The sequence below is a fragment of the Sinohyriopsis cumingii genome, chromosome 4 (genome assembly GCF_028554795.1).
Source record: "Sinohyriopsis cumingii isolate HCF-2022 chromosome 4, ASM2855479v2, whole genome shotgun sequence".
NCBI lineage: Eukaryota > Metazoa > Mollusca > Bivalvia > Unionida > Unionidae > Sinohyriopsis > Sinohyriopsis cumingii.
Window position 1 is genome coordinate 19978417 of NC_142964.1, and position 12482 is coordinate 19990898.

The 12482-nt window shown below is 33.5% G+C and overlaps 1 long non-coding RNA gene across 2 annotated transcripts in view; it reads right to left on the minus strand.

Annotated features, from left to right (window-relative positions):
* Positions 1-4224: 4224 nt before the first annotated feature.
* The window catches only part of LOC149800777 (uncharacterized), a 172530-nt gene continuing 164272 nt past the window's right edge, over positions 4225-12482 (minus strand). For both annotated transcript variants that reach the window (XR_016420562.1, XR_016420563.1), the window contains exon 2: positions 4225-10847. This is a non-coding gene — a long non-coding RNA (uncharacterized LOC149800777). The remainder of the gene's footprint in view (positions 10848-12482) is intronic.

A 12482-nucleotide genomic window follows, 5' to 3' on the forward strand; every position in this document is an offset into this window, starting at 1 on the left:
GATCTGAGTGGGTCTACGCTTTTGTATGTTTGTTTGTTTTCTGGTAATCTTCATCAAAGTTAGTACTTTAATGGTATTGCCAATGTATCAATACTGCTTGATTTACTTGTTCCAGGAAAGCAAAGTAACTCTAATGCGCTTGACATGTGATATAGGGCACTATGTATGCTAGATCTGTAACGTAGCAGTCCTGTAATTAGTATCTGCACGATAATTGATGTCTTGACTTTATTTAGCATATTGTTGTTATTTAGCGGCTTTGATTTGTCACTTAAACTGTTGGCCTGATTATCCTGAATGCATTTCTACGCTTAATGTTTGTTTTAATATTTCTTCAACTTGCTTAATATAGCAATACGTTTAATACGTACCCATTGACCTTGTCCTTGCATTACCACCTTTACATACAGCTTGTATTCATTCAACTCGTCGTCTTTATTTACATAGATGCGCCAAGAAAGAAAAACTTGCTAGATGCATGTTACTTTAATCTAATCCTAGCATGTTTTAAGTACCTATAACAGTTTCTTACTAACATAAATGACAGGAGCAACTAATGTTGAAATCTAACCCAAGAAAACGTGGACATATTCACCAAGTCGTCATCGACCATCTTTGGAATAAATCCCGCAACCACGTCCACCAAATTGCAAACCATCAAACCCAGAATTGTATGGTCATTGCAAGTCAATGAACGTTAATAAAATAACAGCATTTACTTATGTATAACCGATTGTCCACTTAACTATCCCCACCACTAAAAGACTTTATTGTGCAAATGATCACGGGGATAACAAATGAAATGATTTAGGAAATTTACAAGAATGTAAGAAAAACTTCAAGTTAGCAATCCTTTAACTGTGTAGAAACAAGATCAGCCACACTATTATGGTAACATGTGGATTAGGTCTTGAAGGAGACAAGACCAGCCATATCATCATGTGGATTAGTTATTGAACGAAACACGATGCACTTAATCAAATGAACTGCATGGGGTATTTCTATTTAGTGTCTATCTATTCATCGATTCAGCCGAGAATCTGTGTAGCTATACATTGATTTAGTTAGTCCATGTGCATTTATTCATCAATTTAGCTTGTGTCTGTGCATTTGTTCATCAATTTAGATTGTGTCTGTGCATTTATTCATCAATTTAGATTGTGTCTGTGCATTTATTCATCAATTTAGATTGTGTCTGTGCATTTATTCATCAATTTAGATTGTGTCTGTGCATTTATTCATCAATTTAGCTGAGTATTGGTCGCGCATTTTGTCAATATCCTTAAAATTTCTGCAAGCCCCTCTAGTTCTTTATCCACTATGACAAAACAATATATAATTATCTTAATTTTCTAAACTTACATGTGTCGAGTCTTAAAATTCGCAACATTAGCAAATAGGCAGTGTTATGATAGATGTATTGTATAAGTTTAGTGATTAATGCACGACACATCTGCCAAGTACCTATTCAAATTCTATCATATTTCATAGAACATATTTTAGAGTTCTGTTGATGCTGTGGAGTAGGTGGTCAGGTGGACGTTATAGTCTTCCTGTCAAATGTCCAATGAATTCCTGTGATTTACTTTTTCAACCCCTCTCAGTATCTGGTAATCTTTCTACTATGTTTTGTCTCTCTCTTTTATGGTTTGTCCGTTGGTCGATACTGATTCAATTTATTTAAAGATTTATTACTTCAATAATCTGATTCCATTACAACTGTTGCCATTCTCCATTATCATTGTTCCATAAAACACATCCTCTTTTTTCTTTAAGTGGTTGATAATTACAGACAGTAGCTACTGGTTATCTTCACTGAAGCAGTTATATGGCACTGTGCCAAAATATTGTCTTCGCATATATTAACAAGGATCATATCTATTTGTTTACTACGGTCATAACTGCATATTTGAAGTTGATATATATGTATGTGTGCGTCTGTGCATGACAACATCATTGCAAAACTCTCTACATATGTCTCTATAGTTCTGTGTAAGAATGGTCACCAGAGTCTAATATACCTAAGCGGATGTTAATAAATGAATAGTACATCATATCAAACAATATCACTGTGTGTTCGTCATTAACCGTCATTTACCCTGAAAATAGTTTTCAATATGTCAAATTCTAGAATGAGTCACTTAATCTTTTCCACTTAACAAGTGAGTATTTTTGCTTACTCCCTCTGAACCCAATATTCATAATTTTGGATTACGTACAATGTTAACAATTTATTCATCATGTAATATTCATTCATTATTTTCACAATTTATCCCTTCCATTTAGTGCACCATTGCATCACATAACAATATTAAAGTTTGATCTTAAATGTTGTCTCAGTACATATTTTCTTAAATCCATACCTAACCTTTCGGCCTTAGTATTATTATATTCTGTCTTAGTCTAAAATTAGATTTTAAAGATTCTTGTAACGCAGATTAAATCAACACATTGTTTGAATTCTCTTCTTACTTGCCTCTAACCGCTCCAGTGGCCTAGTAGTTAGAGCGTCCGTATCGGATGCAGGAGATCGTTGGTTGGATCCCCGGCCGAGTCATACCAAAGACTTACAAAAATGTTACTAACAGTTGCCTCGCTTGGCACTCGGCATTAAGAGCTTAGTGTTAGGACTGGCCAGACTGGTGTCAGGATAATGTGACTGGGTAGGACATCATGCTACATGTCTGCAACATGATGCCCCAGTGCTAGACATCACTGTAAACTGTCACACTGCATACATCAAAGCGATATGTCTGAAACGTTGTTAAAGCTACGTTACAAATCCAAGTCAAACACTAACACATTTTACTTGCCTCTGTTGGTGTCACATTTTAAGCATGTGATACATGTTGTTCTACGAGGTTTCTAGTTTCTCATATACTTCCACCATCTTCTTGAATTGTTGAGAGTACAATAGTTATAAATCTTAGTACTTAATGTTTTATTCAGTCTTTCTATTAAATATATATTGTTTTCAGACTTGAGTGAGAAATGGGAATGTTATATACACCTATTAACATTTTAACCATAATATTGCAAAGCTCTCCACCTTCCTCAAACGGTATCATCTATGGTTGTATATCAACACATATCGTCCTAAAGGTAGTATTCACCGGTCTTATGTTAAAAATTAGTTGCCCAGGCATGCTTGCAAAACACATCATTGAATATAAGAATGTATATGTAACCGTTTTTTTTTGTGTTGTTCCTCAGATACCGTTATGTCTATAACACCAGCATGCCAATAATCATCTATCTCCTTAACGTAAACTTTCAAATAAGAGTGATCCCAGTTAACATTTGTTCTAGGAAATATGTGGTATATTTACATATTCGGTCCTGGAGGTCCGTATATTACTTTCTTCTTTCCTTCTGTCGTGGTGTTGATTGGGATCCATTTATTCTAATTTCAGATATATGTTGCAATGAAAATTAATCATGAGTTTGTTTATTATATGACCTCAATGACAATTTTGCTATGAAATTATCTGATAATAAAATACTAATGACAACTAGCACTTTGACCTCCATGTTAATACTATTATTACACCATTTGATGAAAATGTACCAATGTAAACCATTATTTAGTGTGGCCAATAAATACGACTAAATGGTCTTTATTCATTAACCCTGGATAATTTTCTCATTTTCTTATGAAACTGGAGTAGGAAATGTATCTTCTGAATACATTCAAATACATTTGCTAATATGATATTTTAATTTAGCCGGATGAATAGTTGTGTTAAAGAAGCTGTTTTATTTGGCATTTCCGAACGCGCATTTGCAAATTGGTTAAAGTTCGAGTTCTTTTTTCTGCTTATTAAACCCATCTCGATCATGTCTACGGTTTATACCAAATCGCAACCTTTTCTTACCTTATGCAAAGGCTTACAGGTATTCATTAGTTTCTAGGCCAAAAAGTCTAAAATACTGACACAAAATCCGGTTTGGAGAAGCGGAGAACTGTTGGTGTAAATAAGTCATATCTTAAAATTTACGATTTTCCCACTGTATCTTGTAATGCGAGGAGAACGTCCAGATTAGTTGGTATCATTGTAACTCTATATTTTTCTATTTATTTGCAATACCACTTTATATGGTGTATCATATATGATCTCGACACCACAGAGCTCGGAAGTAGGGTGCTACCTCATGAAGCGTTAATGTGGCGCTAGGGGTTAATGGATCAAACAAAAGTAATAAAAACGAGCGAAAAGCAAGACGTTTTGTAAAATTGAATAAATTATCTATTTAATAAGAATACAAAGAGAACATTTAAAAAATGAACTTACATTATTGCAAAACAAATCCCATCTAGTCCTAAAAGATTATTACCAGTTCTAATGAATAAAGGTTTAATTAAATTAGAGTGGTATTCAAGATAAGCTCCAACGCTGTAGGTATTGATATGCCTGTTGTCTCGAATATAATAATGCAACAATCGCATGAACTGTGATGATTTGTCAACAATCTTTAGATGAATCAAATGACCATAGCTTAGGATATCCTTGTCTGAATTCACCATATTTCCTATTACTGTTTCTGTCCAAGAAAATTATTGAGCACTTTGTAATTCCAGAGAATAATATTTTGAATATATAATATCAGGTCAAATGAGATACTGAACACAACAAAAAGACTATTTCCTCTTGAAGATCTTACAGCAACAATGTATAATTTCTAGATAAACAAGATTATAAAGACCTCTACTTGAGCTAAGGCACAATTACATTTTCCTGAAACGGAAAATATTACTTAGTGGAAATTTCCATTCTGTCATGTATGCTAGGTATTTTGATGGGGGAATAACCATAACCGAGACCCAGATAAACATATTTATTTCTATTGATAATGATCCCAATATTAAACCCCATACACAAAAATAGCTACGTAGTATGTATTTATAAAAATAAACCAAGATCAGTGTCTTTAGTCAGGAACAAAGTAAACTTGATTTTGTACACGGTATCCAAATATTAAATACGATTTTCCATAGAATATAATGAATTTAAAAAACAAACAAACAAGGAAACAATGTGACCTAATTATATATAACACATTCCATCATATATAAAAAGACACATTTATATCATAAAGCTTTCCTTTAAATATAAGTGAACTATACATGCGATTAAAATTACAAAAGTTGAAGTCTTATGAATGACATGAAATATACACGAAGCAATGTAATACTTCTATACACATGAAGCTGCATCTGCAATTAGATTATCTATTCACTTAATGTGCTTGATGTTAATATTGTATTCATGGAACATAAAATTAAACCCTAATAATCTCTTATGTGGATGCGATCACTAAATACAATAATCGGAGAAGGAGCTCAACTAATAATGACTTCAAAGTGCTGTAAAGCAAATGTCAAAGCCAGACATACCATCTCGATTGTGAAATAATTTCTCTGTGCTTATTTATGTGTCTTTTAGAAAAATAGCACACTGGGTGATCTACGCCATTTTTGTTTTCTAGAATCAATACTGCAGCAAGTTCAGTATCACTTGATTACTTTCATCAACAGACATTTTAAATTGTAAACGATTGGTTGAAAATTGGAGCTGAACAAGCTGATGCATTCTGAGGTATGGTCTTTGACTTATCACCATTCTACATTTTACAGACCACTGAAATTAAGTTTTCTGACTAAAAATTTTTTCAAGAGATCGGCAATTGTGGAAAAATTGAGCAAGATTTCTGATAATATCCAGCCATATGCAAAACTACCATCAATTGTTTTTGTTTGATAGGCACAAGGAACTCAGAAATATCCTTGACCTTGGCATCTATATGTTTAACATGTACGTGTTCCACGATAGGTCTTATAAATTTAATACAATCACACAAAACTAACGTTTATTTAAATTGTCAAATTTAAATCACTGAGGCTATCGTCCCGAAAATATTTTTCTAAGTGTCATTTTAAATGGAGCCATCATTGATATAAGCATCACAAGTACCTATACAAGATGCAAACATATTCATTAAGGGTTGAATCACATTCCATCTGGAGCTAAGAATGCCGAAATTCCCTTGGCCGTTTTCGTCAGTGGCATTTGACAGAAGCCATTTCAAAAGATCAAATTTGATGACATATCTTGCATTTCCAATTTTGCAAATGCATTCACCGATTCTTTGAAATGGAAATTAATATGTTTGGCCACACCGTTCACGTTTCTATAATATGTGGACAGGTGGAAAATATTATATGGTTTCTGTACAAGAATATGCAGTAAACACCTATCACATTTACTTAGTTCAGTGAAATCATTTTCCAACAAATACGGAATTTATTTTTTTAAACGTTCTTGTTTAAGAGGATTTATCTTGTACGGATGCTGTTATACGTAATGGAAACTACAATTTCAATGTTATCGTAGATTTTATAAGATCGTGTAGGATCATTTGGAAAGAAGAGCTCATATACAATTAAGTGCTGCTTTAGTTCATTCTTTTCTTGTGGATGTATATACTTTGTGGGACAGGTACAACTAATCTGGATCCATGATCAACATGGCTATCTCTATCAACTTAATCATTCAACATATTTACATGGCAGTGTTGTTGTTTTTGATGTTGTTATTTTATTTTTTGTTTTGGTTTTTCTTTATTTATAGTTTATTTGAGGGCGGAGGTCTGCTCCCAGGAGTGTTGAAAATATAACTTAAATCACTTACTTTCTTTTTTACTGTTTAGAAAACAAAATAATTAGCCTAAAGATAATTTTGACGTGTGAGTAAAAATGCCAGAACACTATTACAGGCTAAAAATTCATTTTCTTTGAATATTTGTCACACCTTAATTTCATTTTTGTCTGAGTAGACTACATATTAGTTTTTACAACTTCTCAAGGCTCTAATAACTTGTATTTAAAATTAGAAACATAGTCAAGGAGATTAATTTATGTATCTTCATTTGAAACGAGTTTAACCTTTAAGTACTTCAATGGTCCATAGGCAGTATATTCAAATGCTAGTTCAAATAGTCTAACATGGCTGGGGTTGCAAAGCAGTCGTTGATGAATCGTGTTAAGCATAGTTTGCAGATTCTGCTGATCATATACTGTTTAGAACATCTTCTACTTTTCTTAAACATACATTGCAGTTTGTTAATGTCAGAACACTATCACTATCGTTGAAACACGTACTTTATTCAGATACAGAGAAAAACATTTCATAAAGTACCCTGACAGTTACCCTGTTAATATGAATGTGTTTATCCCAATTCGAATAAGTACAAACAAAGGGTATTGTCAAGTATTTGAAATTTAAGCTCGTACGTGGTCTAACATTAATAAGACCCCAAGAGAACGTAAAATATGTCAACAATGTTTAACGTTATCAGAAGGAAATCATTCTCGTCGTGACTATCATTTACATTCGGTGCACATACAATTACGTTTCTAAGTATACTCGGTTGTGAGTCCAAAATATTTTAGAATTTTGGATTAAATGTCTATTTATAGAGCTATTTCTAGCTTGTCTCTAGAGTGAAAATGAAGTGCTTTTATCTTCGAAGTTTGTTTTGCTTTTCAGAAATGCTTTTTAATCCCGCAATATGCTTGAGATAGTGATAAATAACAATCAATAATGATCAACATTCATTATTTCACGCAAACCTGCAAGTTGTAAAAACGATAACTTATCATTAATTCTCTCTTTTCGAGCGATCATATATTTGGTTTCTGCATTCAGTGAGTATTGTTTCTTATCTTCTTTAAGTTTGACCAAATTATATTTCAAAGTACAGTGTAGTAAATAAAACAATAAAGTTCAGATAATATTGCTGATTTAATAATGCAATATAGATACACAAACATTTTGTAACGTATACATTTAACGCTGGGATAGGACTGTTTTATTGACGCAATAGTATTTAAAACCACTTTGCTTGCTTGTGGAAGCTTTTAATGTTACACTGTGATAGCAGACTCCAATGCATTCATCTAGAAGTCTTTTGCAATGTTTTAACTACTGCATGATTATATGTAATAGCTAGCATTGTGTGTTCACAATGGTAGATCTGATTCAAGCTCGTGATCTCGCCTGTCACGTTCAGGCAGTAAATGGAATGTATTACCGAATTCTAATAATTATCTTTCTAATTCATCTGATACAGCTAATGCAATTTGTACTCAGTCTGTTCGTTTAATTATATTCGTTTAATTATATTTAATTATATTAATTTAATATATTTAATTATATATATTATGTTATATTTAATTATGCTATATTTAATTATATTAATTATATTACATTAGTTTGAAGAAAAATGGATACGTAATTTATTAAATTTTCAATTTATTTCGTCTCATAATGAGAATAGTAAAAGTCACCGTTTTCACAACAGTGAAAAAAGGGAAGCACTGCGAAGTGAGTACTTCACGTTATAACCACGGTATCTGCTATAGAAGTGGACGATTTCTTAATGCTAGATATACCCAATCTTAAAACATTTTAATTTGGCATCTACGTATTATCCTTTCCTTTGTCAACTATAATATAACATTAGAATACGGTAAATCATACTTAGCGTACGTATGAAAGCAATATTTATGTCAAAAAATGCCTCAGCGCGTGGTATGCCTACCGGAACCATCCAAAATCATCCGCTTCTTAAAAATCTATGACCGCCGTATGTTCGTTTCGCACATTATCTATGCAAACTTCGAGGAACTAAAAGTACCAGTGGCAGATCCTGCCGAAAATGCTAAACACAGCCAAAAACAGAAATCCAGGTCCTATGTTGCTTTTGACATACATTCAACCTATTATTTAGAAGAACATCTGTGACGGCTTTTTTATACCGAGTTATGGCCTGCGAACAACCTGATGTGCCCATACAATGACAGCAAAAGTCAATAAGCTATCCAACCAAAACAACACCAGCCTGTATGGATGGGCCATGATAAATAGTGCACCAACTTGTGATTTTAAATGAGTCGACCATATTGCACTCAAATCATTTGCAGCAAACGTACCTGATGTCAATGTCCATGTAATCGACATTTAATATACAGAGGAGCATAATGACACACACATAAACAAAACAATAGCTCCAGGGAAAAGGAGAGTTCCAGACCGCTGGCTTAGTATTTATTAACGTGCATTATTAAAAAGAAAGGGGTGAGGGCTGAAGGGAGGAGGGATCCATTTATTGAATGTACCCAAAACTGGTTCCACCACTGACAGAGATGAAAGGAGCACTATGCTTTCTGCAACTGAACTTTCAGATGTACAACAAAATGGGGCTGCGAGTGTCACGGAATACGGCAAGAACAAAATTTGGTATGCCTTAAGAACAATTTTCACTGTATCATATGATTGTGTGAACCATACTTATTTTTCATAGTATCATATGGTCGTGTGAACCATACCTATTTTATCTTGTATGATACGATTCTGTGAATCGTATTCGTGTTTGTTCATTTGTATTGTTTGACTCTGTAGATCGTATTCTTTTCATTACGCATGTTGTGAATGTAAGAACCATACTCATATTTGTGTTATACATATATGAATCTTTAAAACGTTTAGTATGGCAGTCGTATATGATGTGTAGTGGTTGGGTCTGCAAGTCAATTTGCGTATGTGTTGTAGTGAACATTTATTTTTTTGTTTCATAATCTTTCATCCTTTACATTGTGTTGCGTTATCTTTCAGTCCAATCATCCATTCGGCTTCAATCCTGTTACGGATAGTAATGACAAACTCGACTTGTTAAAGCTAACAAACCACTCCGTTTTTGGGAAGACTACGGAAAACATAAGGAAGCGTAGTTATTCGTTAGCGAAATCTCAATGTGGAGATTCACAATCGAAAATATGATATATATATACGTCTTGACTGCGTTGTCAGTCCTGTCATCAGTGGGAACATCTTGAGCGAACACACATTGTCGGTAGCACGCCGTTACCCGCCTTCAACCTCTCCAGGAGCATATAGGTACCGCACCAAGATATTAGAGGGCTGGCAATGCTCTTCTAGCCCGACCGGCCGCGTCACTGACTCTGCAACCGTAGTCCACGCCAGAGTTTCACGAATGGCATTATTATATCTAGATCTGTCAACGGCGGTACCTCAGCGTTTATGACCACCACAAGAGCCGGCAGCCACTAATCCCACTCTGTATTAAGCGGTCCTGCAGTCTCGCTGTCAGCAAATAACATCTTCTGGGCCTACTGGTTCCCAAACAGCCAATATAACAGAGTATGGTTGAACCCCTCCACAATTCCCTTGGCCAAGAGTTGCAACTCACTACTCTTATACTCCTGATCAGGGTAATTCTGCAGCATGTAGTTGCTTAGTGTCACGTTTGTATAGATACTTGCCAGGGCGCCTGAAAAGTCGGAAGTATCTTTTGTAGTCAAGGGCTCATCTTTTCTGTAATGGTTGATGACGTCAACCAAGCATACGTCAACCTGCATCGCACAACCTTTGTCGTGCGGCTGAATCAAGAGGTAAGCTTTGTGCAACTGATTAGTTTTTAAAACAATAAAACGCTGCCTTGTTAATTTGCATGGTTCTCAAAGGTAAAACATTGCCTATTGGATGACACTCGCCCTGGACTTTTGGTTTGAGATTTTGGCGACTTCTGCCAGCGTCTTGACTGCAACCATGCCCTTTCAGCAATCGCATGGGCTGTAGCGTATCGCTGCAAGCTTAGAATCCATTGTGTCTTGTGCTTTTAAGATGTTTCCTGTGCTTTTTGTTCCTCTTGAGCTACAAACGATCGCACTTTAGCTTATAGTTTGTGAAATCCTGTTGGCGGACCATACCTTGCTTCGAGCATTTGTAATAAAACCACACCAGTTATATTTTGAACCGGACTCGTTCCTGTAAAATAGAGTAAAGATTTAAAATCTTTGTTGTACACGCTGCTGATATATATATATATATATATATATATATATATATATATATATATATATATATATATATATATATATATATATATATATATATATATATATATATATATATATATATATGTATGTATGTATGTATGTATGTATATATATATATATATATATATATATATATATATATATATATATATATATATATATATATATATATATATGTATGTATGTATGTATGTATATATATATATATATATATATATATATATATATATATATATATATATATATATATATATATATATATATATATATGTGTGTGTGTGTGTCTGTGTGTAGTTTTAAATGGCTTTTCATATCTGAATAATTAATAGTTATCCCATTTATTCCCCTACTGTCGATTGGTTCAGTCAATCAAAGCTACGCACACACACACACACACACACACACACACACACACACACACACACACACACACACAAACTTGTGTGTGTGTGATCTTAATTTAAGATATCCTATTATTTCGAACTCTTTTACTACGTAAGTCAGAAAAGAATAAAATAATTTTAACAACGTTCCGTATACGAAATCATAGGTACCTTATTGAAATTGAATGATGGCAAAATGTTCATATGTCTTAAAGCATATACAGCTTATTCGTCTGACATCATACAGTTTATGAATTTCACTATTTTGTCGATGTTAATACATTGCTGAAAGGCAAATTTAGTGAGTGGCTAAAATTAAACAAATGTTAATGTACTGTTGAGATCAAGTACATTTATCGGACGAATGTTTAAATCATTACTTTTCCGCATAAAAGCAAAATAGTTATATCTGTTTTCAGTCCCATTGAATGTATATTAAACGTTTTAATATAATATACCTCTCTTTTTCCTTTCCTGTTCCATCCTTCTCAAGCTGATATACCACAGTCATTACTAAGTTGTATTCATACTTATATATGTTTTTAGGGCTGTCTGGCAATACATTTATGTACGTTGTTACATAGAACTATCTTAGGAGTACCTTGACAAAAGCCTGAAATTATTTTCGCTGCTTCAATTTGAATAGATTCTAATTATTCACATTCGGCTCCAGTGCAATGACTCTGAGAATATCTAACTTTTCAGCACGATTTTTTGAATATCAGATTTATCTGATTCCACGATTTTGGAATATAACATTTATCTGATTCCACCATTTTGGAATTTACATTCATCTGATTCCACCATTTTGGAATATTACATATATCTGATTCCACCATTTTGGAATATTGCATTTATCTGATTCCACCATTTTGGAATATTGCATTTATCTGATTCCACCATTTTGGAATATTACATTTATCTGATTCCACCATTTTGGAATATTGCATGTATCCGATTCCACCATTTTAGAATATTGCATTTATATGATTCCACCATTTTGGAATATTACATTTATCTGATTCCACCATTTTGGAATATTACATTTATCTTATGCCACCATTTTGCATCAGACTGAAATATGATTGGGTGAATATACATTTACAACCGTGCCATTTAGAGATATAACGTGCTTATGATCATGTTGCTTTTCTGTGCAAAGATGGATTTTATTTTAGAAG